Source organism: Staurois parvus, unplaced genomic scaffold, assembly GCF_062004578.1.
Source record: "Staurois parvus isolate SC_StPar_1 unplaced genomic scaffold, SC_StPar_1.0 ptg000678l, whole genome shotgun sequence".
Lineage (NCBI taxonomy): Eukaryota > Metazoa > Chordata > Amphibia > Anura > Ranidae > Staurois > Staurois parvus.
The window spans coordinates 755,978-783,500 of record NW_028318474.1 but is presented as its reverse complement, the minus strand read 5'-3'; positions in this window follow the sequence as shown (position 1 = coordinate 783,500).

Here is a 27,523-nt window from a genome sequence, read left to right as displayed (position 1 = left end):
GGCAGGACAATGGCAGGAAATAGCTCCCAACTGTCCGGCAATCAATTATAACAAAGACAAAATCCACAGGGATGACATGATTCTGTGATTTAAAGGGACCGAAAAAATTCACAGAATGTAAAGGAATTTAGATTGTTCATACAGCTGTCTAGAAGGAAATGGCAAACTGTGAGAATTGAGAGTTGCAGGCAGGATATAACTTGATGCCAATATTAACAGAGAATAATATTCAAAGAAACTACAAAACGTCTACAGCGATCGGTTTTTCTATGAGATTGGAGTTCTCCTTTGAGGTAAATGTTTGTTTTATAGCTTGATTTTTATAAGTATTAAAAACTCTTCAATAATGACTTTGCTCTTTTTGAACTTAATGTCTTGGAGACTACTCTATAAATATTCATACATTTGCTTAAATACATAATGTGACAGTGCAAGGCCCTGCCACTGTGAAAATGAAAGATAAAAAAGGGATCACAGGTATACAAAATGTGGGGCTTGGGAATGTCAATTTAGAGAGGAGAAAACTGATCTTTTGTTCTTCAGGTTTTGGATTGGGTTCCAGAGTTTGGATACTTCGAAACGTTTTGTGATGGAAGACATCTGCAACCACGTGTTCAGGTCTTGCAGAAGACCAGCAGGTGTGCACACCTGATATAATGACAGGCTTGGGCATAGTTCAGGGATCCAGGTAGCAGACAGTACTCCATGCTGGAGACAGGAAATTCCATGTCCAGAGTGCTGAGTCGAGCAAGTCTGGAGGATTGAGAGAGCCAAGACGAGGGCTGAGGAGATCCAGAGGTCTCAGGAGACTGAGAGAGCTAAAACAGCTGAGAGAGCCCCGAGAGCTGAGAAAGGGGAACACAGAGGTACTGTGTAAGATGGTCTGAGTGACCAGTCAAATGTCAAAGGCCAAGGTTTGGGGCCTAAGCAGCGGTGCTACTGAAGAGAGAGCCAAGTGACTCAATACTATTTTTCTTTCTTGTTTTGATGGTGAAGACCACTTGCATGGTCAACTGCTTTTCTGTTAAACTTTGTTTTGTAAAAGCAGGCTGACCAGCCCTAAAACACAGTTTGGACTGGCATGATCCTAAAAATGCTTCTACCACTGAGCTAACAACCCCCCAAATACCACAGTAAATACTTTGCTACATAAGCAACAGTATAACAATATAGGAACAGCTCAAATATATGTATAACCAGGACTATTTTTAGTTTTGGACAGTATGGGGAAGCTATAAAACCCCTGTTAAGTGTTTGTTCCTTTTGCTACCTGTGATCCTATTTGGGAGATTTTCCTTCACTTCTTGTCCCAGAGAATCAATTGGAAGTTAGAGGAACTCCCATCTCAAACAGATCTAGGGTGTGTATGGAGGAGCACCCAGTACAAAAGTTCACATTATTCAGAAGTCTATTTGAAAACATCTATTGGTTACAAGTATGACGTAAAGTGCGTGCGTTGGGTTTACTTGATACTCTTAACCAGTAAACTTTTTCGAATAGACTTCTGAGCGATATGAACTTTTGTACTGGGTGCTCCTCAATACCCACCCTAAAGCTTGATATCTGCTGAGTGTCCCTTTAATCTGTATCATAGAGGCAGCAGCCAGGGACTGGAATAAAATCCACCTACACTGCACCTTCACTGTGTATGAGTCCCTTTGATGGAGGACTTTCTTCATTGTGTATTCACCAGTACCAAAATTTGCCTCAATTTGTCCAGTGCTATCATATACACACATCTGACATCTCTGATAGTTGTCAAAGGGTGAGGTGTCCCCACGGGAAGATTTGATATCACCTCTTGTTCTGGTGACAACTGTAAAATTTTGGATTTCCAAACACTTTCTATCTAGATGACAATGGTCGTCCATGTTAACCCTTTTACCGCCACCCCCGTAAGCTTTACATCCGTGACTGCATGGGGGTTTTGTACAGACTCCCTGTGGTTACAGCTGCCTGATTGTCAGACGGATCGCTTTACCCATTGACTGCCTGACTGTCAGCTGTCAGATGGAAGTGGTCTGACAGCTGCGTAGCTGAGAAATCACTTCCACACACCTGTGCTGGTTGAACACACGCCTGTTAGTGTTTTTTAATACTGAAATTTTGTGTTTCATAAAGCATTGCCCTAATATGGACCTATCACTATTTTATTCTCCAAGGTGTCTGCTTTCAATAAATATATAATATCTGGGGCTTTTAACGTGTGCAAAAAAAACACAAAAATGGCTCTGGCAGCAAAGGGTTAATGGATTTTTGGAAAAGAGCAAAAAAGGGCGCACTCTCCTCATGCATTACCATGATAAAAAAAAATGTATTGAGAATGACAAAAGTGTATACTCACAAACCAAGAGTCATAAATAAAAGCAAGGAACCAATGTGACAGTCCCAGCAAGTGGTGGTCTTGTGACAGGGTGTGCCAACGTGTTTCGGGAGACAAGCTCCCTTCCTCAGAGCTGAAACAACTAGACATGCTTGAAGCAGTGAAAATGAAAATTTACCTGGCGTCTGTAGACATGTGGAGGACACCATTCCTACTGGCCCTCATTTGAATATGTTCATCCAGCCCATCATTTTCACAGCTTCAAACATGTCTAGTTGTTTCAGCTCTGAGGAAGGGAGCTCATCTCCAGAAACACGTTAACACACCCTGTCACAAGGCCACCACTTGCTGGGACTGTCACATTGGTTCCTTGCATTTATTTATGACTCTTGGTTTGTGAGTATACACTTTTGTCATTCTCAATAAATTCTTTTTTATCACAGTAATGCATGATGCAGATTCCCAGATCTTTAGAGGGCTGCACCTCAGCAAGTGACTGCTACTGTGTTCCTAGGACGTTTATGGACCTGAGCGCTGGTTTTGCTTTTCTTTCTTGTGTTAAGGATTTTTTATTACGGGGTAAAATAAAACGCATTCACTTTCTGCCTTCTGCTACAATTTACCTGTAGTGTTGAGCCACATTCACCCTAAGCTGGTATCTCTGTGCCTTTAGAAATGGAAATACTAAAGTCCCAGAAACATTAGTGTTTTTTGATTTTAAGGATATATCTTTACTACCAATTCCTGGCTTGCCTTTACTAGGCAATAAATACTCTACAGTCATACGTCTATGGCTGTTGTGCTAATAATTAATAATGTAGCTACGTCTCAGTAAAATATGCTGTATTTATATCATGATTAATTAGAAAACAATGCCTTTTCAAATGCCCCCCAGCACTGCCTCCAATGTCTCTAGAACGTAAAGTCTCTAATGTCTCTTTAGATGTTATCAGGGATTCATCACTTTTTTCATATGTAGACATACCAGACTTGAATCCGCTCTACATTTTAGGTTTGATGCACTGCAAGTCAATATTTTACCTTTAAGCCCATCTCTGGGCAAATTTCCCTTGCTTCTCCCTCATCCTTTCCAACCATTCACAGCCCTTAAAATAAAATGATAATCATTTTCAAAGATGTTTTTCACTCACCTGAGCCCATCTTCCATCCATCACTGTAGTCCAGATCTGCTCACTGGATTGTCATTGTGCAGCTGCAGTGTTCTGGAATTTGAGAGGAACCTATCACTGCACAGCCACTGGGAGTTGTCCTAGACACCAAGCAATGATGTGAGCACCCGGAAAAGGACTTATTTTTATCCAAAGTTTTAATAGAGGTGGGTATTTTTTGCAGAGAAGGGCTTTCCTGTCCTGAGTCGAACTAACAAAAAAATCTTCATTTGAAGTTGCTTTTGGAGCTGAGCTCTTAGTGCTGCATGAGTTTGGTCTGCATGTTGTTGGAGAAGAGGATCCTTGGGCAGGAAAGTCTACAACAGAATATAAGAAAGCACTAGGTCTTAGTGAAAGCTCACAACTGCCTGAATTGTCTAGCTTGGGGTCCTCAAGGCGTCCTGACAATTGGATTGGGATATTTTGACCAAATTAGAGATTTGCTAGTTTGGAGCTAGGGCTATGGGTTCAATATCTTAGAGGATCAGTGATGGGGAAGTTTAGGGGTTTCATCCTGGAAGGGCTTACATGCTGTCTGGAGTGAGAGCAGAGATGGCCTAATTAGTCTGTTTCTGCTCCTTCATTGACCATTCATAGGTGGCAAGAAGGTGACCTAACTCTGTTTCTTAACCACAATCGAGATAATTCAGCATGTTTAGCCAGGGCTCAGCTTTAATTATCAAAGCCCAACTCTGGGATAAAATGGAAAAAAAACCCTTGCAGTGGGGCCCCCTTGAACTGCAAGTGTTGAATGCTTATCACGTCTAGGGGGAGATGAGAAGGCTGCATTATTAACCTTACCACCACTTTGGCTCGCACCAGTGCTGTCCTCTTTTCTCTCTGTGGGCATATATCAGTGTCATAACGTACAATGCATGGCTATTTATAATGTGTAGGCAGTTGCAGTTGCCTTTCTCTACTGCAGGTGGCACTCAAACATAGCTGCATTGCAGGCAGACAGGAAGTCAGGAGGAGCCCATTTCTTTATGGTTTTCTGGGTCTTTGGGGAAGCAATCTGGTTGGATGCTGCCACCTCATGTGATCCTGGCAGCCATCTTGGGTTAAGCAGAGTCTGTTTAAGACCCTGGCCCCCGGGTTTGGCATGCATTTTGCAAGTGGAGAGTGCAGGGACAGGTTAGCCGTATGACAGGGAAAGTGAATAGCAGTAGTGAAAGGCTCAGGATGAGTAGGGACATGCCCTTAGAGACACCCCCAGAAACAGATGCTGTCAGCACACAGGACCTGCTCTGCTCTGTATTACTGTTCAGAACTGTGAGTGTTCCCAGTTGAGTGTCCTCCCACTGGGCTGTTTGTATCTTTTGGGCTGTAAATTCAACACACGTTCTGTTATTTACAGTTGGACTCTGTGTGTGTTTACTGCTACTGCACCATGCTGCATCCACCTACACTTGCACTGTACATGGAAGAGGCAGGAATGCAACCGCAGCTTGGAGCACCTTAGAGAAGAGATTTCACGGGAGTAGACTATGCTGGAGCCAGGAAAAAACCTAAGTATTACACCTTATTCCTCTATACCCTAGAAACAAAGGGCATTTAAAGTGGTAATAAACACAAAACCAAAAAAAAGTTATTTATTGCAGCTTACCAATTCTTAGATGTGGCTTTTTTTTCTTTATTTTACCTGGTGATCCTGCCAGTAGCACACTTCCTGTCTACATTCTGAATTAAGTAGTAAAGCAGACAACAGCATTGTCAGTCTTGGCAGAAGGTAGTGTTAGAATAGCAGATTTAGAATGACTTAACTAACAAATAGAAGCTGAATTCCTGCTAAGCAAGTACATCAACAGGTTTTTTTTTTCCGTTTGGGATAAAGGTTTTACATAAATGAACAATAGCTGATCATTTTAAGCACCCATGTCAGTATAAATGGTTTGTCTCAACCCTCTAACTGCTACCTTGTCTGGACAGCCTGGTCTATTAAAGTAAATGGGAAAAATAGCAGACTTACTGGCTGTATTACTAGATAAAAATACAGGAAAAAAGCCAAAAAAAAAAGAAAACTAATGCAACCACCACATCTAAGAACTGGTAAGCTGCAATTTAATAAATGTTTGTTTTGGGGGGTTAAAACTGCTTTAAAAGTGTTAAGAGAAGGTGCTTTCATGAAGGGTATAATTTGCTTTATTTCTGTTAAGGGATGTGCAGATGTTTCATTTGTTCTGGATGCCAGGAGCCACATGCCCAAGACTACCAATGCAGGCTTACATTGCTTACAACACAAAGATTGCTCCTTATTTACACATAACAGCTTTTTCTCCCTCCACACACCACTAGTAAATCCTGTAACTATCCTGATAAACAAAAGCAAATGCCAGATCAGGGCACATGACTGCAATAATCCTTTGTATGAGAACAGTGTGTAGTTAAAATGTCCTCCCCACCCCCGCCAGATATACGAGGGCTGTACTGAAAACAATGCAAAAATGAGCATAACTTTCTATTAACTTGCATAGGTTGTTCAAACTTCACGTGTTGGTAGAGTAATTCTTCCTCTATAGTAACTCTTCTGTTTTATTGCAGGTAAATAATGGATTCCAGGCAAAAGCAGCATGCTATCATTGAGTTCTTGATGAAGGATGGGTGCAGGCTGTCTGACATCTGCAGAAGGCTACAGAACCTTTACAGAGGTGACATCATTGACAAGAGCAGTGTTTTGTTATTGGTGACCTTGTCAATGGTGTAAACATTCTGTAGCCTTCTTTTGGTGTCGGGCAGCCTGCACCCTTCCTTTGTCAAGAACTCAATGATGGCACATTGCTTCTGCTTGGAATCCATTATTTACCTGCCATTTTAATATAGAGGAACTCTACCAACATGTGAAATTTGTAAGTTGGAGACATTCTTTGATGATGGCTAAAGAAATGTTCACCATTTCAGAACTAGTATGTTACACCTGTAGGCATCTGTAATCTCCACTGCAGGTGATGCTCCTCCACAACAGCAATGCAGATGGGGGAGGAGATAAGAGGATCTGGGTTTTTCTATGATTTCCTCAAGCATTTGAGCCAAGGGTCCAGTTTAATGCTTGTGCCCCATGTGCCCCCAGTGGCCATCTTGGCTCAGGCAGAGTCTATTTAAGTCCCTAATAGCGGAAAGTGGTAACCACTCTCATTTTGGTTGCATATTCAGGAAAGTGGTCTGGCATTGGGTCTAATGGAAGCATAAAGTAGATTTATCCCAATTTATTTTTAGGCTAGAAAAGGAGCCAAACCTACATATTAAGGCAAAAAGGATTGAGATGAAAGTATTGGTATTCCACAAAAAGATAGCATATCGTCAGCATATGACATTGTTTCCTTTCTAGCATTCCTCTCTTAAAACCAACAATACCAGGGGATCTCACAACTAAAAGAGACAGTGGCTACACTGCTAACTCAAACAGAAAAGGTGACGGGGGCACCCCTATCAAGTAACCCTAGTGGGATATAAGAAAAGTGAACATTCCCCATTAATACTCATGTGACGAGAGTGACTTTTGGAGGTGGGGGGACCCCTGTCTCAGCTCATGTTCCTCTTATGTGTAAGCCACCCTGTGCCTCTTAGGGGTACAGGGTGAAATGTCCATTGTTCACTGCCACATGCTGCATCCCATTGTTCTATTGTGTCTTGCTGGCCAGGAAACTATTATGGGATGTATGTGTTCCTGTATTGTCTACTGCCAGGTGGTTATCCCTTTGTTCTATTGTGTGTCTTGGTTTGGTGGGGGGTGTTACCAGCAGCCCTTCCCCCTGATGGGATGGCCTGCTGGTTGTATTTCCCCGCCCTGTGTATACAGTATATCTTGTGTTTGTGTTCAAATAAAGCAGTTTTACTTCCTGTCTTAAGAAGCCTGGTGCTGTCTCATCCTGTATGATCATCAGTGGTGTCTGTGGATAATGTTTGGACAGGGAAACGGGAGTCTAACGGAAATACCCTAGCGCATTCGGGGTCTGGTTCCGTTACAACTCACTTGTGCTGAAGGCCTAGAATAAGGGATTTTAATCCAAGATATAAAATTGTGACCAATGCCAAAACGTTGGAGTACTTGCCATAGAAAAGGCCATTCGACACTGTCAAAGTCCATAGCTGCATCTAATGATAATATGGCTCTGTCACCCACTTTCTCGGAAAAGTGTTTAAAGACGGGGAAAAAGCTTTTGAATAGAATGACCTGGGATAAAGCTTGACTGGTCCTCATGAATTAGCTTGTTCATGTATACTACAAGGTGGCTAGCAAGGATTTTCGCCAACAATTTAGTATCACTATTAGGACTAGTCCCCTGCTCCCCGTTAAGAATTGGCACCTTTGGGGAGCGGCGGGTGGGGGGAAAACCTTGGAACCCGATTATGACAGGTACCCGCTCCCATTTCCACTCTGACCGCCTAGGCGATCGGACGTTCTCCTATCCCTCTCCTCCCCCCTGCATTCTTCTGGGACACATGACAGATCCCAGAAGACTATGGGTCCATCCGCAATGCACAGCGCTGCTCATGCATGTGCAGTGGGCACCCGGCTGTGAAGCCGCAAGCTGTCACAGCCAGGTGCCTACAGTTAAGATGCCAGCGCTGGGGCAGAGGACGGCCGGTGAACCTGACTGCAGTGAGCACCCTGTTGGATCGAGGGACAGGTGAGTGACTGTTTTTTTTAAAGTCCAGCAGCTACAGTTTTTGTAGCTGCTGAATTTTATTTTTTTTTACAGGAGACTGGAGCTCCACTTTAAGTAAGGATTGGGTTTGTGAGAGTCTGGCAGCACTATGATACTTTGACTGGCAATTACTTAGTCATACAGCACTGAATCCAAATGGATTTTATATCACTTTTTTGACCCACAAAGAGTTTTCTTTTGCTGATATTTAAGAACCACTGTTTTTGTTTTTTTACTATAAAAAGGAAAAGTCCTGCTTTCTTTACTTTATTGTATGAAGCATATAAAATAAAAAAAATGCCAGGACAGTGCAAACACCCCCAAAGTGATGGCTTTTGGAAAGTGGACGACCCAATGTGACCTTTTTTTGCCACAGGCTTTTGTAAATGAAGAAACGTGGTGATTTTGAAGTGGTTAAAATGCGCTTTGCCTTGAGGATGAAAGTGCATTGTGTAGACTGACTCGATGTAATTAATACACCCCCCCAAAAAGAAAAAAAAAAAACACCAACAACAATCCGACAAACACTGGTTGTCAATGCCATTTTGAACCCATTTAACCCATAGTTTAAAAACTATGATCAGTGGCACTTTAACCCTCCTTCCTAGAACAATACAGCAACATTGGTGGGCAGTGAGGTTTTAAACCCCTCCAAATAACACTGGTGGTCATCTGCCTCTGTACCCAGAAATGTGTATATTTACGTTTTTCCAGGTGTCGTCCATCTGGTCCACTGATGTCACAGGTCCTTTTTACCTTCTTCTTCCTCCAGCCGTGGGTGGATCCTAAATTCTGGAAGAGAGTGGCACTACCTAATGACATGCTTCTGCTCTCTGCAGAATTTTTCTGTGCGTCCAGTGCAGTGGGAGAAACCTTGACACCCTAGGCCAGTGATGGCGAACCTATGGCACGCGTGCCAGAGCTGGCACGCAGAGCCATCTCAGTGGGCACGCCAGGAAGAAGAGGAAGATGAGCGCACACGGACCACACACACTGACCGGCCATCCAGATCTCGTCCACACTGGACACCCATCAAACTACATCTCCCACATGTCTCTGGGGCCCAGGTTGGTGTGGACGAGAGGAAACGGCTCCTATGCGGATCTGGCACCAGGGGTGATGTAGCCGGGGATGGGCATGGAAGAGAGGAAGAGGCTCCCATACTGTTCCAGGAATGAGCTGCTGGGTTGGAAGCCACACCGACACTGCAAGAGGTGAGATTAACTGCTTGCCAACCATGCTATAGCCAAAAGATGACTACAGCGTGGTTGTCTAGTTCTGGGAGGGCATCCCAGAATGCAAACCCAGTGGCACACACCCTGCGCTGCCAGTGATTGCTGTGTCCTACGTATACAGCTGATCACGTGATAAGGTAAAAGGCCAATCACAGCAGGCTTTTACCATGTGATCAACTGTATCCGATGACACAGCTGATCATCATGTAAATACAGTTGCTGGTTATCGGATGCACGCTGTCACAGATTGAAGAAAGTACTGCAGATAACCGGCAAATGTGACAGGGGAGATCTGCACTAATAATCAGGGCACTGATTATCAGTGCCGTTCAGCAGTTCCCAGCAATGCCGCCCAGCAGTGACCAGCAGTGTCACCCATCAGTGCCCAGAAGTGTCACCCATCAGTGCCCAGCAGTGTTGCCTGTCAGTGCTGCCCAGCAGTGCCACCTGTCAGTGCTGCCCAGCAGTGCCACCTGTCAGTGCCCAGCAGTATCGCCCATCAGTGCTGCCCATCAGTGCCACCCGTCAATGATGCCCAGCAGTGCTGCCGGTCAGTGCCGTCTGGCAGTGCCTCCAGTTGGTGCTATCAGTCAGTGCCGCTTATCAGTGCCCATCATTGCTGCATATCAGTGCATCATCAGTGCCTCCTCATCAATGCCCACCAGTGCCGCCTCATCAGTGCTACCTATCTGTGCCGCCTCATCCATGCCCATCAGTGCTGCCTATCAGTGCAGCTTCACCAACGCACATCAAAGAAGAAATATTACCTGTTTGCAAAATGTTATAATAGAAGCAAAGAAAACCTTTTATGTTTTTAATTTTTTGCTCTTTTTTCATTTATAGTGCAAAAAATAAAACACCCAGTGGTGATTAAATACCACCAAAAAAGCTCTATTTGTGTGAAAAAATGAGTGTTGCATGACCGCACAATTGTCATTGTCAAGTGCAACAGCACTGAAAGCTGAAAATTGGTCTGGGCAGGAAGGGGGTAGAAGTGCCCGGTAGGCAAGTGGTTAATTGCAGTGTTGGCACTTTGAAATAAAAAAGTTGGTTTTGTGTTGCAGTTTTGGGCACTCGGGCTCAAAAAGGTTCGCCATCACTGCCCTAGGCTAACATAAAGTAGGTTGGATGATACTATTCGTCACTCAACCCAAAAGTGTAATGTCTAAGCATTGCTGAATCAGTAGCAAGTGAATAAGTCTAGTAGCTGGATCAGCATGCAATAAATGGCCGAAAATCAAATCAAACTTGAGAAAATCGAACAATCCTTTTCAATAGTTTGAAAAAAGCTGGAACTTGGTGGAACTCAGTTCCACCACCTCTGGCTCAGGCTCTCTGCTTCCTGCTCACCTGCTATCACTTGTAAACACAGATGTCTGCCTTCTGTGTTTACAAGTGACAGCTTGTCTCCCAACAGCTACCACAGATCTGATCTCCTGGGTGGCTCCCACTGAGTGCAGGATGGGGACAAGGGTGTGTAGTGAGGATGCCGCCTCCCCCACTGGATGATCTCCCTGCAAGTGAGAGAGGTGGAGCCCCCTACAGTGTGTGGGGAGGTACTAGAGCCAGCTGGGTTCTTTGCTTAATACAGCAACAAAAGAAAGACATGTGAAAGATGGTGGAGCATTTAAGAAGGGGGGGGGGGAGATAGGGCAGTGGAGGGGGGTTTAATGCAGCGTCAGAGCTAAAGAGGGGTGAAAGTGAGATGTGGATGTGGGGGGCTGAGTTAAGCAGCTGTGGAAGAGGTGGGACTCTGCACTCTGAATGCATCACACCCCTGAACTCTGTACTATGTACATAGCGTACCCCTGAACTCTGCACTCAGTGTGTGCAACCCCGAACTCTGCACTCTGTAAGTAATGTACTCCTGATATTTATTGCCTCTTTAAGACCCTCCCACTGTTAGTAAAATTTAACCACGCCAAATAATTAAATCAGTTTGGAGAGTGTGTGTGTGAGTGTTGGGGGAGGTGGGGGTCGTGGTTGAGTTTCTACACCTATTTTCTAAGAAAAAAAGCCCCGAAAGTAATTCTATGAACAATCACTAGGTGTTCCATCTTATTTTTACTATTTACTACAGGCGTATATAGCGCCATCAATTTACACAGTGCTTTACACGTGTGTGTGTGTGTGTATATATATATATATATATATATATATATATATACATACCATAAGTGTTAGTTCCAATGTAATACATTAAAACAATAAAATTAAATGCATGTATAAATCATAAAAGCCTGACTTCTCAATACATTTCTGTTTTCCCCCGAACTCCATCCTCTTTCCGGTGTGTCCATCCTCTTCTCACTGGTGGAAATGTCTTGACGTTGGAAATCCTATCCCATCTGAGAGTGAAGATGAGATTTCCTAGAATATAAAGAAAAAGCTTCCCAGCACAACATGGTTTCGGAAAAGCCACTTCAGGTCATAAAAAGTTTAAAACATGAGATTTTTTTTAGCATCTCATTGTAAAACAGCAGTTAGCTTTGGAGCTGACTTTCTAAAAGTGGTCCTCATTCCATGTGAAATAAAATTTAAAATAAAATATAAAAACATTTTTAATCATAAATATAATATTGTAAACTAATAATATGCTTATAGTGCCATTTTTTTCTTATAGAGTAAGAAGGGGGGGGGAGATAGGGCAGTGGAGGGGGGTTATCTCCAAAAGTATGTGTATTTACTTACTATTTATATAAATCTCTAACTTTTAGCAGTGATACGTTATTAAAGCAGTTTTAAACATAAAGCAAACATTTATTATATTACAGCTTACAAGTTCTTAGATGTGATGGCTGCATTAGTTTCCTTTTTAGGCTTTCTTGTAGGGGCAGCACAGTGGCTAAATGGTTAGCACTTCTGCCTGGCAATACTAGGGTCACTGGTTCAAATCCCAGCCACGGCTCCAACTGCCTGGAGTTTGCATGTTCTCCCTGTGCATGTGTGGGTTTCCTCCCACAGTCCAAAGCCATGCTGGTAGGTTCATTGGATCCTGCCTAAATTGCCCCTAGTATGTGTATGTATGAATGTGAGTTAGGGACCTTAGATTGTACGCTCCTTGAGGGTTAGGGACTGATGTGAAAGTACAATATATATATATGTAAAGCGCTGTGTAAATTGATGGTGCTATATAAGTACCTGAAATAAATAAAAAAAAGACACACTCAGCCACCCCCACTCCCTCCTCACTGGCTGTGATTGACAGCAGTGTAAGCCAATGGCTCCCACTGCTGCATCTGAGCCAATGAGACAGAGAGCTGAGCCAGCCTCTGTTCTCATGCACATGGCTGGATCGAGATCAGGCTCAGGAGTGTATAGGGGGGAGGGGGGAAGCTGCATGCAGAAGGTTTTTTACCTTAAAATCAGAACTTCACTCTCTAATCAACATTGACTATTTTTAATCCTTATGTTGCTAGCATTAGTAAATAGATAGGAAAGTATATCCTATGTACTTGTTTTAAACTTTTTAAATTTTTTTCTCAATTACTTCCTGGTTTCCATGCCTAGGCAAATGATGTCATACATCCCAGGAGTCTTCAGGAGTGGAGGAGGGGTTTTCTCAACGAGGCAAACCTTCCTGGCCGCATGCCTGAGCTAAGGGCAGATGGATTCCAGGAAGTAAATGCAACCTGAATAATCTGCCCTTACTCAAGATGGCCATGGCCACGGCCAAACATGCTAGGGGTTGTTTTACGAAGTATGGAGACAAGCAAAATAAAGCATGGAGACATGGATGAATGGGTGAGTTTGCTTTTAATATAAAAATGAATTAAATAGCATTTTTGGATTCTGGTGCTCAGATGTACTATAGTTCTGCTTTAATACAGAGAATGCATTAGGGTAAAAACATTTTCTGCCTTTAGGACCACTTATTAATTATGAAAAGAGCAGTTATATTTATATAGTCTTACAGATATAACTGGCCCTTTGAGGGCAACCATAATGCTGATGTGGCCCACAATAAAACTGAGTCTGACACCCCTGTCCTGGCTGGAGACTCTGACATTAGGAAGCAAAGCCCTGCCTTTACCAACATGGCCACCTCCACACAAAGACACAGGCATGGTAAGTAAGTAAAGAAGAACAGATCAGCTGCAGGCGCCTGTGCACTCTGTCTGTCTTCTTGCAGCACAGCTTCCAGAATTCAGTTCCTCTTTAAAGGCTGCTATGCTCCAGAAGATTGTTAAAAATAACCTGATATGTCATAGACATGCTACAAGAGGTGGTCAAAAAATGGCGGCCTAGCTGATTATGTCATTAAGTGATTCCTTTGTGCTCCTGGGATATCAGCGTCATGTATTCCAGGAGTCTTTGGGAAGCCTAATAGTGTATTGAGTGGCTTTATCATTTCCCTGGCTGCACTTACCTCTGCTCCTTCCAACGCACAGTGTTTTTTACAGGAAGCTATAACAACAGGATGGGAACTTCCGCTGCCGCCATCGCTATGACTACCTATTGACAACACTTTGCACCAGGCACTATCACTAGTGCGCATGCGCAGGATCTGGATGTGCATGCTGGGTAAACCAGCTGCACTATATCATGGAAATCATTGGCTTCAGGTGCCCTCACCAAAGATGGCCACCACCAGCATTTCATCAGGGGAAAGCAAACAGCAGATTTGGCAAGCAAGCACTTTATGGAAAATAATCACAATATCCAAATTTTCAAATGTTTTTTTTAAGCAGCACAGGGATGTTTTTATTGAATTTTTCATTAGGGGATTCTAGCTCCTCTTTAAAAGCAGTTAGAGGATTCATACTACAGAAACTTGAAAAGGTGACTGTAAGATTAGAAGAAGGTTATCACAGACTTTGGACATGCTGAAGGAGCGCTGATAAGAAAGTGTCATATGCTGTACAACATGCTACAGGAGGTGGTCGTGTACTGTGGAAATACTGCAGAAGGTGGTCAGGGACTGTGCACATATGGCAGGAGGTGGTCAGGGAGTTTGGACATGCTACACAAGTGTTTAAAACTGGGGACGTGTTACATGAAGTGGTCAAGGACTTTGAAATGTAGAACGAGTTGGTCAGGGACAAAAGGCATACAGCAGCAATGGACATGGCAATCCAAGAAAACATAATCCAGGGCATTCATGGCATGTCACTCTTCTTTAATTAAACTGTTAGAAATTCTGTATATAGCCCTACAGAACAGACAGTGCACAGCCAACATATTTATCTGCTGCTTCTCTGCTAACAGGATACAGGAACTTTATTATATAGAGAAAAGACAATAGAGTTTTACCACAGATGCAGCTACAAACGTATAAACACTGCCATCTACTGGCTAATGTAGTTGCTGCACAAAATACATGAATACTGTATTCCAACAAAGTATAACTAAAGGCAAACTTTTTTTTAGTTTTGGATAGAGCGTAGAAGAGGGATTGAAATACCTGTAATGTTTTTATTGCTGTCTGTGCCCCTTTAAGGAGATTCACCTTCTCTATTTGTCCTGTTTTCTGTTATCTTTGAAAGTAAAAGTAAAGAAAAAGCCCACATTTTTAGTTGTTCCCAGAACAGCAAGAGATCAGAAATCTTCCAATGGGGACACTAGATTTGGTGACCCTGGTGACAACCAGGAATTCCCTCACTCTAAGGGGATTTCTTCTCACTTCTTGTTTTGCCTATGGGCTCTACTTTAAAGTGGTTGTAAAAGCTCAAGGTTTTTCACCTTCATGCATTCTATGCATAAAGGTAAAAAAAACCCTTCTCTATGCAGCATCCCCAGCCCCCTAATACTCACCTAACCACTCTCTAGATCTAGCAATGTGCACTGGAGTCTGATCTATCCTGGGACTCCCTTTCTTCATTGGCCTCGGCTCCGTGTGTGAATGGACATACAGAGCAGTGGCTTGGGAATGGGCCTGTTCAGGTTCTCCTATAGCAAGCTGCTTGCTGTGGAAGCACCCAACAAGAGGGAGGGACCAGGAGCGCAGGAGGGGGACCCAAGGAGGATCTGAGCTGCTTTGTGCAAAGCCACTGCACAGAGCAGGTAAGTATAACATATTTGTTATGTTTTTTTGTTTTTTTTAAATGTAAGCCTTTATTATCAATTTAAGTATAAGTTCACCTTCATCAACATATTCTCCTATGCAATCCACACCTACTGAATAGAAAAGATCCTTCTGTTTCAAATGCCATACTTCCTCCTATTACACATACTGGTGTGTGTGTGTTGTATATGGCTGTATATGGAGTAAATCATGAGCTTCTAGATGCCACGTGCTGTTTACAGGATGATCAGTATATTTGATATTGTCTATGTAGGAGCACTAACCTCACAGCTTGCTCATCAGAGGATTTTAGAAAGTACACATAGATCAGCCTTTCTCAATGTTTTCAACACAGAGGACCCCTTAAAAATAATTTTCCAGTTCCAGGGAATCTATCCTTAAAATAACTATATCTACAACTCTTGATACATTAGTGTGATGGTCAGTGGGAAGAATGCTCCCTACACTTGTAGTCATTGGCAAGAATTGCCTCCTTACAGATAGCAAAAAGGATCAATGGTATCAGTGGGAACTCATCTGAGAGGCAGAAATTGCTCAATTCTCAAGGAACCCCTGGAGGAACCCTAGTTGTGAAACCCTGGCCTAGAGGGAAGAATAATTATAGAAAACATATGTCCTCACCTACCAGGAGAAATTCTCCTTTAATTTAATGATTGGACCTGGACTAAAGTAAAACAGATGTCCCCAGTCCTTATCAGTTATCTGCTATGCCCACTTTAACCGATTCACAGTGGCTAAATGGTTAGCACTTCCACCTGGCAGGACTAGGGTTGTTGGTTCAAATCCCAACCATGGCACCACCTGCCTGGAGTTTGTATGTTCTCCCTGTGCCTGAGTGGGTTTCCTCCTGCACTCCAAAGACATGCTGGTAGGTTAATTGGATCCTGTCTAAATTGGCCCTAGTATGTGTATGCATGTAAGTTAGGGACCTTAGGTTGTATGCCCCTTGAGGGTTAGGGACTGATGTGAATGTACAATATATATGTAAAGCGCTGCGTAAATTGATGGCGCTTTATAAGTAACTGAAATAAATTCACTTAAGGGAACTGCCAAACAGTTAAACCACACAGATTTGTGTTCAATCTAATTTAATTGAATAAAATTATACATTTACAAAGTGTCAAAATACATATATAAGCCCCTACATTCTGGGGCTAATTGCTCAATGATCAAGGAACCCCTAGCAACCCCTGGAGGAACTCTATTTCTGAAACCCTGGCCTAGAGGGAAGAATAATTATAGAAAACATATGTCCTCACCTACCAGGAGAGGTTCTCCTTTAATTTAATGATTGGACCTTGACTAAGGTAGAACAGATGTCCCCAGTCCTTATCAGTTATCTGTTATGCCCACCTTAACCAGTTCCTTAAGGGAACTGCCAAAAAGTTAAACCACACAGATTTGTGTTCAATCTAATTTAATTGAATAAAATTAAACATTTACAAAGTGTCAAAACACAGATATAAGACTCAACAATCTAGGGCAAATACAAAATAAAAGAAGGACAACAAAAACAATAGCACCAAAAAAAAAAAACCAAGCAAAAAAAAGAATTGGTGAATTGTGCAGAAAATAAACAACATTAAGAGAAATATAGCAATATTCCAAACAGGAACATTTCTGGGGGCGGTAAAGATGGTACCAAAGATAAATGGTCTAATGTACAGGAGCTTAAACAGAATTCCAGTGAACAGTATCAGAATACAGTCTGTGCTATGAGGACCATAAGATAAATAGACCCTATGTGAGTAAAAAAATGGCCAAAGCAGCCTTAAGTAGAAGGAAAGGGCAGGAAACAAAACAAAAAAGAGAAACACACACATACTCACCTACTGTCGATGGCTGTGCGATGCTGCAGATGTCCTGTGCCAGCTCTAAGCCTGAGAACTCCACGGTCGCTCAGTTCTCAGGTGCACTCTGAGCACAGACTGATGACTGTCACTCAACATTCTGCCACTCCAGTGCTCACTTTATGGGATACATCCAGAGATTGGAGTGGCTCAGTGACATTAGCCGACAGCAGGCTTTAGCTTGCTGGCAGCGGATTCTGGATCACAGAAGTATGGCTAAAAAAGCTTTGGACATTCTTCTTTTGTAACATATAACAAAAACATCAAAACATCACAACATTCCTTTTAAACAAAAACAGGTAAAGGTTGCTGATCTTAGGAATACCCTGTCTTAACAGCTGTGGCACCACATACTTTATTAGGCTCCCAGCCGCAATACACGGTCTTGGGAACAACATCACAACTTACATCACAACATCCCAACTAGAGACCTCCCTGTCCTTGTCTTCTCCATCTGGACTCTTCAGCTCTACACCTCTTCCTAGACTCTGTGGAGCTCAGCCAGGACATACACTTCGACAATTCAGGTAAGTGAATGTAACACCCAATTTAACTCTTTCAAAACTGGCCTCCCCTCTTCACCTAGTCATGCCTGCCTGTAAGGGAAGGGGGGCCATGTTCCCCCATTGAGCAATAAAATGTAGGGTGACATAAGAGGCATACCCATCGTGGGTTCTTCTGGGCTACTCTAGGCACTTGCCCTGTACATGGGGTACCTTAACTGTGTCGTACTCATAAATGCTCCAGGACAAGGTGGGGACTGCTGTCAGGGAAATGTAAACTTAAGGTGGTCCTCCAACGTTGTGATGCGCTCCTGGACTGTAGCTGTTCACATTTTGGAGGGACATGCTGAGCCTCTGCCCACTGCATCTGTCCACCGCATCTCTGTCACCTCATTGACAGAATGTGGTCCCGCCAAGCACCTAGCAAGGACCTCATGTGTGCACTTTGTCTTCTTGCTCTCCTGTACCAGGTGGCTAGGCGGAAGGCCTCCATGATGCTGATCTGCTCTTGTTGCTGTGGGAGATGGACCGCTATGTGAAGGAGTCCCAGAGGCAAACCTTTTACTACCGGAGGACATCTCACATGGCACAGGTACCACACTTAATGGCAGGCGACTTATACAGGTTACTAGAATTCTGTCACTCTTGGCAACTACTTGCTGTACTCCTCACCATGTTAACTCTTACAAAATTGTCTTCTTACCCCAATGTGCTTTAACTGACCCACATTGCAGGAGACTATGCGTAATGTGCTAGTTACTTTCATACACCCCTTTTACCTTCAAACCAGGCAGGACAATGTTTTGAGGCTTTACTGTAAACTTAACATAACATTTAGAACAAAAAAAAACTTCCCTTCCCTAACTAAACCTGAGTCTGGGTATGGCTGCCCCCTGTACAGGTAGAACCCTTATAAGCAAAGTCAGTAGTGGTGATATCCCAGATACTGGTATCCTGATGCGTCAACGTCTTCTTCTCTAGCAGCAGCTCTGTGGTATTCTGGGCTTAGCAAGGCAAGGTTAGACCCCATGTGATCCAGAACCCCATCACTTTTATAAAATCAGAGGACCAGTGGGTTGGATCTGGGGCGGACTGACAACTCATGGGGCCCCCGGGCAATAGGGGATCATGGGGCCCCTGTGTCCTTGCCCAAACTCAAAAAAGCCTATGAAAAAGGTACCAGGGGCATTTCATGGGGCCCCCTACTGACCCCCGGCCCTCGGGCAGTGCCCGAGTTTCCAAATGGTCAGTCCGCCCCTGGGTTGGATTCAAAGAGCTCACGAAACCTGGGCCGGGAATGGCAGCAAAGACATTAACTCCTTACCGCCTGGCTCAGGCAGCCATGCTAGCTAGCTCACAGTAGGCAACCTGCTTACATGCCCTTCACCAGTTTTTCCATTTTTGCTCCGGACCTACCTATTTTGTCACATAAGCCTCAACTAAAATAGGCCTATTTTATAAAATATTATTTTTATGTTTCCAATATTTCCAGTAATTTTGATGAATTTGTTCCTAATCCTGAATCCACTTAGTCAGTTTCGGCATAACATAAGATGACATGGCTGTAACCAAAGAGTTGAGTATCTAGCTGCTCGTCCCCAATTTCGAATACACATGAAGGACCCCCCTATATGGGACTTTAATGCAGCAATCATAATACATATACTCATAAAAACTTCTTTAAAAAATATACATGCTTTATTCCATAAACATACTTATAAAAGATGCATAGGAAACATTAACTCTGACAATCCTACAAGAAAATTCCTTTACAGCATGGAAAAAACTCCCAAAGAAAGGGAGACTAGCCTGACGTGTTTCAATCATTCCATTTTTTATCTTCTTCAGGGGGTATTTAAGAAGAATTTAAAAAAATTGAACAAACATTAATCAGAGCAACTGTAAAATAATGGTGTACAGGATGAGACTGCATATTAGAAAGCCTCAATGACATGGACCAGCCAGAGCAAAGGTGGTCAGATATCCATCCTATGGCTGACAGCAACTGGGGAACATCAAGTCACCTTCAGTATTCCTCATTTTGAAAACATGGTTGATGAGCACAAAGAACTAAAGTGCTTATTGCTATTATGGTGAAGATGTCACAGATCTCACAGAACCACACATTTAAAGCAGTTATTTGTTTGAGGTATAGAGAAATAGAAATATTCCAAATCTCAGTAGACAAAAGTTGTGTCCAGGTTCTTTGTCAAACCTTAAAGGTCACACAGCGAACCACCCTCAGAGCAGGAAGCCAACTGTTGGATGGAAATCTGACCACCCGTGCTCTGGATGTTTCCATGCCGTTGAGGCTTTGGAATATGCAGTCTCATCCTGGACACCATTACTTTACAGTTGCTCTGATTAATGCTTGTTCAATTTTCTTAAATCCTTCTTGTATCATACCCCCTGATGAAGATAAAAAAATGGAACAATCGAAATGTGTCAGATAGTCTCCCTTTCGTTGGGAGTTTTTTCCATGCGAAGGAAGTACCTTGTAGCATTGTCAGAGTTAATGTTTCCTAAAACTATGTATCTTTATAAAAAATGTTTATGGAATAAGCAATGTACCTTTTTTAAAGACGTTTTTATGAGTATATGTATTATGGTTGCTGCATTAAAGTCCCATATAGGGGGTCCTTCATGTGTGTAAGATTACACGGCTGGAGATAGATTTGGCTAGGAGTGGATTTGGGGAATAAATATACAGAACTGAATGTAATTTACACACTCTGCTTACCTCCCCCTTATCTGCCGATCCTTAATTGATAGATTGGCAGAAAATTATCCTCTAAATAAAGACCAAAGGATTAGTTTAGGCTTGAAAATGGCTGCCTTTAGGTCATGAAGATAACAACTATGCAAACAATAGTATTTTCTTTCTTCATATGTCCCTGCTGATCTTTAAAAATGAGAAAGGCGGCATTTATCATTTTTTAAGACATCTCAATTCTCTGACTCTTTTCTAAGAACAATAATATTCACTGTCACAAAAGAAGACAAATTAAAGGACAATTCTTTAAAGTTCCTGACAGCGAGGAGGCCCTGCCCTCATGTTAGAGATCAGATAAATATGTGGAGTGACATATTGGTGCACTGGGAAAGGGTGGAGAATGCTCTGATAAGACTGTATTTGAACAGAAAATGCCAGCATTGTTCTCCATGTTCACGCAAATCTTTCTGGGTTCATATATCATTGAACTCCAAAAAACTGAACTTATATACATTTCATGTAACATCATTATATACACAATATGAGAAGATATGGCTAAATTATGGCATTTAGGTGCTTTTAAGTGTAGTACTTACCCAGAAGGGGTAAGTACTACTGCGTTATCGACCCTCTACCAGACTATCTGGCACAGCAAGGCTGAAAGAAAGGTTATTTGCTTAGGCAACATGTCCATTAAAGCAGATAACAACAATATTAAAAAATTATTGCAAACAATGGCAAATGGTAGTTGCTGCACTAATAATACACATTTCAAACAAAATGTTATCTTAACCTTTTAGAAAGGGTACCCAAAACCTGGTGCAATTGGCTAGAAGGTAAAGATTAAACCTCCAAGGCTCTGACATAAGGGCGTGCCCTAAGTGTGAAAGATATACACTCAATGACTATGAGTCACATTCCTCTTTATTGCCCTCACACTGCTCAGTGGTAAATAGTTGTTGGTGGCCGGTGTTGAGACCCAAAGCTACACTATATTGCCAAATGTATTGGGACATCCATCCAAATCATTGGATTCAGGTTTTCCAATCATCTCCATGGCCACAGGTGTATAAAATGAAACATCTAGGCATGCAGACTGCTTCTACAAACATTTGTGAAAGAATGGGTCGCTGTCAGGAGCTCAGTGAATTCAAGAATGGTACCGCAATAAGTTGCCACCTGTGCAATAAGTCCATCCGTGACATTTCCTTGCTACTAAATATTCCATGGTCAACTGTTAGTGGTATAACAAAATGGGAGCAACTGGGAACAACAGCAACTGAGCCACGAAGTGATAGGCCACGTAAAATGACAGAGTGGGGTCAGCGCATGCTGAAGCACACAGTGCGCAGAAGTCGCCAACTGTCTGCAGAGTCAATAGCTAAAGACCTCCAAACTTTTTGTGACCTTCAGACTGACACAACAGCAGTCCGTAGAGAGTTTCATGAAATGGGTTTCCATGGCCGAGCAGCAAGCATTACATCACCAAGTGCAATGCAAAGCATCGGATGCAGTGGTGTAAAGCACACTGCCACTGAACTCTAGAGCAGTGAAGACGTGTTCTCTGGAGTGATGAATCATGCTTTCTGTCTGGCATTCCGATAGACATGTCTGGGTTTGGCGATTGCCAGGAGAACGATACTTGCCTGACTGTATTGTGCCGAGTGTAAAGTTTGGTGGAGGGGGGATTATGGTGTGGGGTTGTTTTTCAGGGGTTGGGCTTGGCCCCTTAGCTCCAGTGAAGGGAACTCTTAAGGTGTCAGCATATGAAGACATTTTGGACAATTTCATGCTCCAAACTTTGTGGGAACAGCTTGGGTATGGCCCCTTCCAACATCAGTGCCTGACCTCACAAATGTGCTTCTGGAAGAATGATCAAACCTTCCCATAGACACACTCCTAAACCTTGTGGACAGCCTTCCCAGAAGAATTGAAGCTGTTATAGCTGCAAAGGGTGGGCCAACTCAATATTGAACCCTACGGACTAAGACTGGGATGCCATTAGAGTTCATGTGCGTGGAAAAGCAGGCGTCCCAACACTTTTGGCAATATATTGTATGTTGGAGTGCTCTAAACAGATGTAACACTTAACCCTGAAGGAGCCGCTGAAAAAGTGCCCAGATTCTTTTCCCAATAGATTGCCCAGCAGACAGGCACACTTTCACAGTCACTTTTCCTCAATAACCAGTCTAGGGATTTTCTGATTTTGTTTTATTTTTTATTTTTAGAGTAACTGGAATAGGATTGAGAGAAATGTGTGGGATACTCCAAAAACAGAGCTATGAACAGGTTTAGAGCAGTGAATTTGTTTCTGTAAAGCTGAAGCAGAAGTCCTTGCTTATAGCAAACTGTGGACTCAAATTTAATAGAAGCAGTAAACGTACACAGGCTTCTTTCTTTAGAACATCACAGGGAATGACATAGAACGAGCTTTTCAGAACACCAGCCGATGTTCCCTTCAAACAAACATACACAGCTGACTCTCTAGCACAAGAGAGGTGGCAGCAGCCTAAAAGTCTATAAGATCTCTCATGGCAGTCTGTACTAAAAAATGCCCAGCGAAATCTGGTTAGCCTCCTTCCAACATCCATGCAACACCTTTGTCCTGTGATATCGGGCTAGATCTTCAGCAGACAACCGCTCAGTCAGAACATTGTAGCTTCAGCATCCAGGCAAGCACATAGCAGCCTTGCCCTGGAGGGCGGCAGTCATCCAGGCTGGACTGAACCTGAGCTAAAAGAGACCCAGAAGCTCAGTCTCTCAGAGTATTTATGTAATTACCCAGAATACTTCAGAGCCCTGTTCCCTGGGATTGGCCAGGGCTGCATAAATATTCATACTACAATATGCATAGCTCCTTACCTATGTTCTACAGAATTTGATCACTCTTTGGAAGCAGAGGGAGCAAACATACTAGCAGCAGCTGGTTACAGTGAACACAGCTAAATTTACCTGACAGACAATTGCAGCCACACTGGTTACTGTGAGGCAAGCTAAATCTACCTAACAAAACACACCCAGCACTAAATCTAACTAATCCTAGCACCTATCTAGGAGGGTGCTACACAGAGTTTTTGTAATATTAAGGAGGAAACTCCTCAGAACAAATCCCTGGCTATCCCAGAAAAGGGTGGTGCTGTCTCTTTAAGCAGAAGTTTAGCAAATATGGTGGCCAAAGGCCTCTCATTAATTTGACGTTTACCATGAATTTCCTTGGGTAGGCTAACTCTTGACGCCAGATGGGGCAGCAGATGTTCTCTCTGGCAGCACGCTGGGCCTTGTAGTCCTACAGTGACATGGGTCTGGACAGCACAACTTCAATGAAATCCCACCTGGTCAGTCTCTCAATGACTGTGGTGCACAGTCCGCCAGCCTTTTAGGTCCCACCACTCCAGGGCACAGTCCTCTCTGCACACAATGTGTTCACCATGGCAGTAGAAGTCACTAAACAGGTGGAGTGACTTCAGTCTCCCTGCCACAGCACACAGGAGCTTCCAACGACACAGCTCCTTCACCTCTTTCTCTCCACATGGGACTCCCCACAGCTTGAGCTTTCCAGTCCTCTTTCCTCCTTCTCTGTAGCCCACTTCTCCTGGCACTTGTAATTCTGCACAGCCTTTTTCATGGGCTGCTTTCAGAGGACTACAGCACCCAGCAGCCCCTGTGCCTACAGCCCCCACCATTGTTACGTTTCTCCTGCTCTCTAGTTCAGCTGTAGGAGCAGGAATCTGCTGCAACTGCTGCCAATTGTAAAGCCCCGTGGACAGACCTGGTGCACAAGGCTCCAGCATAGGTGCACCATCTAGTCCCGCTGATGGTTGTCTTTTAAATTCCATGTTTAAGGCAGTGTGCTCTCAGAGATGAATGTCTGGAATGCAGACTGTTCACGTTCTGGGCATTGATCCCTAGTGCATACTGCCCTTAAAGTGTTACTAAACCCCGGACCCTGCAGTCACTATATCTGGTCTCCCACAGTACACACAACATGGAAATGCAATTATTTTAGTAAATATAAACTGCTAAATACCTTTTCTCATCAGCAGTTAGAGCAATCTTGTGACTTCAGCAGAGCACTGGTTAAAGCTTATAGGAGGAGTTTTCTTTCTGCTCTAGGAGGATGCAAAACCCCTGACCTCTGTCTGGACAGTGCTGATTAGCCCTGTGCTGATCACATTCACTCTCCCCTGAAAAATAAAACCTCTCTAGCAATACACACTAAACTGAGCATGTGCATGTGGCTACAGTTCAGTCTGTCTTATCAGGTGGACATTTGAACAACAGGAAAGGCAGAGAAAACAGGATCAAACAGCCTTTTTACACAATGCAGAGGATTAACCCCGTAGGTTCCACAGTGAGTATAACAAGCATACTTTGCTGCATACACAGACTGATTTTACTGTTGTGGGTTTAGTAACACTTTAACAATCACACCACTAAGTGCACTAAGTGCACCGTCCATTCACAGCAGCTGTTAGCCTCTCATTAAGTTTGACATGCTGCTGGCAGGGGGGCTGCCACCCCCAGAAAAGACTATTAGAATAAGAGCTTATCTTGTTTTGTGGTACACCAATGTGTGTATGTACATGAAGAGGCTGGCTGAGCATGTTCATAGTACTAGGAAAGGAAAGAAATCCCATAGCTGTCTTTGTAACTTTGTAAAAAAAATCCCAATGGTCTTATGTTTTATGGGTTACATACTTTTAATGCACACTGGAGGGTTTTATTAGGCTTGGGGACTTTTCTAAAAAAGGAGCTTTGAAGTTAATGCCTTATTTCCAGATGGTTCACATTCTGATATTCATTTGAACTATTTATTAAGTAATAATTATTAGGATTGAGAGAAACTGAGTTTTCATTTCCCTGAAACTCCAGGAAAACTCAGGGCATTCCAGTGAAATGTTGTCATAGCCAAATGTATTGTAAATGTAAAGTCAATTGTGAGAGCGAACGGTAGGTGGTTTTTGGTCATCTTTAAGAGTGCAACAGGCTCCCAGGGGTTAAGGAAGCTTCTTTGCAATATCCTGAACTAGTTTTAATACAAACAATAAAAAATATAAATATATATATATAATTTTTTTTTATTTTCGTAAAAGAAAGAAGTAAAAAAATACACATAAACAGGATTTAAAATAATAGTACAAACATAAAGTTTAATTACAGAAAAAGGGGAAAAACTCAAATACCAAGCACACTAACTAAAATAAACTAAAATACCCTATATTCAACCCCCTTCCCAGGAAAAAAAAACCCCTCAAATTCACTAAAATCACACCATGTATGTCCAACTATTTACTTTTAAGTTAGTAATATATTTTTATTATTATTATTATTATTTTAAGCTGCTAATTTGCATAGGGGTGATAAAGTTAGCACTTACACCTGGCAGCACTACAGTCATCGGTTCGAATCCCAACCACAGCACCACCTGCCTGGAGTTTGTATGTTCTCTCTGTGCCTGCGTAGGTTTCCTTTGGGTACTCCGGTTTCCTCCCACACTCCAAAGACATGCTGGTAGGTTAACTGGATCCTGTATAAATTGGCCCTAGTATGGACCTTAGACTGTATGCTCCATAAGGGTAAGGGACTGATGTGAATGTACAATATATATGTAAAGTGCTGCGTAAATTAATAGTGCTATATAAGTACCTGAAATAAAAAAAATAAAAGGCAAATAGACTGTACACCTTGCAAGTGCAGTTGCTCCAGAGCTTAGTGATTAAGGGGAAGTTCTGCTGACTTTCATTATCCAATCATGTGAAAGCAAAATTCAGGGTTTTTTTTTTATTTTTCCTTGCATTTGATTGAATATTCTTTGTAAAGTGAAGCTTCACCTAACTTACTAAGCTCTGGAGCAGGGGTGGACTGACCACTCATGGGGCCCCCGGGCAGTAGGGGATCATGGGACCCCTGTGTCCTCACCCACACTCAAAACCACACCCAAAAAGCCTATTAAAGGTACTAGGGGCATCTCATGGGGCCCCCTACTGACCCTGGGCCCTCGGGCAGTGCCCTAGTGCCCGAATGGTCAGTCCGCCCTTGCTGTGGAGCAACTGCAGTTGCAGCGTGCAAATGTGGTAGCAAAATTTACAGTCTATTTGCCTTTAGTAAATCAACCCTATTGCATAAGACAACTTTGGGCTTTTGATGAGCAGTTACTGTATCAGTGACTGCATGCACCATTTTTTTGACAGTGCCCCACAGGCATGCTAGTGCATTACTGCACATTGTACTGCACTGCAATGCATGTCCATGGTGAGGTGCCATTAGAAATGTATGACACTGCATTGCACCAATGCATTTAACAAGTGTTTCTGTAAAATGCATTGTAATGTATGTGGTTCTGCAATATGTCATATGGCCACTGGTATGAACAAGCCTTGGCATGCATTTTACCTGCAGTTGACCTACTTCTGACCTGCATTAGACCTACTTCCTGCAGATTTTGCATTGCTGTAACTTACTTGGGAATGCAAAACCAGTTTAAAGCAACCACAAGCCCTTAAACACAATTAATTGATTAAACACGTAAATATGTTGCATCACTTGCAGTGAGACTCCTTAAACAAAACATATATTAGTTCATCTTCTACCATTTTGTTTTAAACAAAATACAATGTCCCATATGCATAACTTCATCAATTAGTTTCCTCTGAAATTCAACATTTCGGGTGAGAGTCATATAAGTGCCAAATCATCCACCACCACCAAGTTTAAATCAAAGGCTCACCAGAAGGCTGGACCCCAGAGCACAGAAGTTTGCTGAAGTATGACCCAATCCCTGTACATGATTCAGGAACTGACTTCAACCATCTCTGAAACCTCCAATACCACTTCATACCACCAGAATCCACAAAGTAGAAAGAATGCTCAAAAAAGTGCAGATCATCCAAGATTGTTTTATTAAAACTCACCAAAAACGCTTCCAATATTTCAAACTGAATACATTCATTAAATAATTAAATAAATATTTTTTTTGTTACTTAAAGGATAAGTTCACCTTTTAGAAAAAAATAATAAATGCACATTTTTTTGCAGGTAAAAAATGTGTATTATTTTTGT